Below are 2,129 nucleotides of genomic sequence, written 5' to 3'. Positions count from 1 at the left end.
GCTTATCATACTAGTTATGGGTGGCCTTTACTTCCTTATGCCCAAGCTTAGGTGGGGAATGTGCATGCGGGCAATTATAACATGTATGCGAAGGGTCAGAGCAAATTGTGCAAACCTCTGCACAAGCTATTGTCTGCGGTCCTAAAGACAAGCATTGATCTAATTTTTTTGATATAGCATGCAAAGTAGGGGCTAGGTCCAAGTTTGCGGTCAACTTGTAGACTCCCTTAGGTTTCAAAGTTGATGGATTGGGTAGTCTATGGGTAGTAGCCATGTTCTGCTGAGAGTTTTCAGCCAGATTTTCAAAGAGAATCTAGGCCTCGTTCTTGTGTTTAGTGAGGAAAGTACCACTGCACGATGCATTAACCACGAACCTATCTCTCTTAGCCAACCCTTTGTAGAATGTTTGAAATAATTGCCACTTAAGGACCTCGTGATGTGGGCATCTACGGAGTAGACCCCAAAAGCGCTCCCAAGTCTAGAAAAAGAGTTCCCCGTCCATCTATGAGAAACTTGAGATAGCTCTCCGAAACTGGTTGGTCTTCCTAATTGGGCAGTACGTTTTAAGAAATTCATGTTGCATAATGGCCCAGTTGGTCACTGAATTTGTTTATAAGGACATCAACCAATATTTGGCCTTCTCCTTATGAGAGAACCAGAAAATCCTAAGATAGAGAGCATCATCATTAAAATTAAGGATGCGGATGGTGGAACAAATTTCCAAGAACTCATCTAGATGCTAATAAGGATTTTCAGTAGAGTTCCCATGAAATTTGCGCAGCATTGAGATGATTGAAGTCTTTATCTCAAATTGTGCCACCTGAACATCCTAGAACTGGATGCAAGACGACAATGTGTATGCATTAGGTACAAAGTAGTCCTTAAGAGACCAAAGGTGTTGCTCTCCTACCGAAGGTAGGTGGGGAGCATGGGGTTTCAGGATTTGTTTAGCGGGAACCGAGGGGGTTATCTTTGGCCATTGCTTTCAGTTCAAAAGACTTAGCCTTCTCCGAATTAGAGATAGGTTTACTAAGGGACCTACAGGATTTTTCAATCTCAAGATCAATGGAAATTATCTCGAGATCCAAGAACGCAGACCAAACATACACACATATAAGCACACAAATTCGAACTAGAAAAACAGAAAACAATACCAATAAAATAGAAATTAACAAATAAAGTGAAAATAAAATGATAGCAAATCAAAAGAACAAGGCAACAATACTCTAAAGTGAAAGTTGGCTCAGAACCGTAGCCAAGTCCCCAGCAACAATGCCAAAATTTGGTAGGCTCGCCAAGACTTAGGTGCTTAACTACCAAAATTAATATTTATAAAACCTAACTATCCCAAGTTTAGTAGAAAGTGGGTAAGTCGGGTATTGATCCACGGAGACTTGAAGCGCAGTTATTAAACTACTTCCAATTTAGTTTACTAAAGCCTTGTTATGAAAAAGAAGTGAAAGATGATATTTTGTAATGGTGATTGTCTAACAACTACTAGAAAGCATGTAATTGAAAGAAAATAAATCTGAACTACTAGAAAGCAAGTAAATTTCTAAGGTACCCTACTCCTACAAAGCGATACTGTGATCCGAATCAAATGCTAGATGCCATGCTTCTAACTACGCTCATCTAGACTTCCATAGAAGTACTAACCTGATCGGGCCAAAGCGGAAGTGGGGTGATCGAGGGCACAGGGTAGCAAGGGCGCACCAACCATCTAGAGTACAGTTGGGAATAGGAGTATACCCTATCTCAATGATAATGAACACCTTCGTGGTTCCATAGCCGACTATTTCCCTCTGACTGATACGTAGCTGTGCTTGTCCTTTTCTACAATATTTCATCAAACACACACCAAGTAAATGGAAAGAAGTAAATTGAAAGCAGTAAATGAAAGCATGAGTAAAAATATCATCCCTTTATCATTCCAAACGTATGTCACTAACGCCAGAAGTACAAGAGGAGATCCTTATATACACGGCTATTGTATGAATGCCATCGTTTGTCACAGGCCGTCGGACACTCCATACACGAAATGAAACTACTCTACTCCTACTCTAACTTGGCTCTCAGTGACTTCCTAGGTCTATCACTAACCTAAGAGAGGCCAAAAAGGAACCCAGAGC

The 2,129-nt window shown here is 40.7% G+C and overlaps 1 non-coding gene across 1 annotated transcript; it reads left to right on the top strand.

Annotated features, from left to right (window-relative positions):
* The first annotated feature begins 428 nt into the window (after window positions 1–428).
* Window positions 429–534, top strand: LOC131149950 (small nucleolar RNA R71). Its single transcript, XR_009135340.1, has one exon. It is a non-coding gene; the product is annotated as a small nucleolar RNA R71 (small nucleolar RNA).
* Window positions 535–2,129: the final 1,595 nt, after the last annotated feature.

The sequence above is a fragment of the Malania oleifera genome, chromosome 2, assembly GCF_029873635.1.
Source record: "Malania oleifera isolate guangnan ecotype guangnan chromosome 2, ASM2987363v1, whole genome shotgun sequence".
NCBI classification, from domain to species: domain Eukaryota; kingdom Viridiplantae; phylum Streptophyta; class Magnoliopsida; order Santalales; family Ximeniaceae; genus Malania; species Malania oleifera.
The sequence above is the reverse complement of the archived record's forward strand: the minus strand, read 5'-3'. Positions and strand labels throughout refer to the sequence as shown.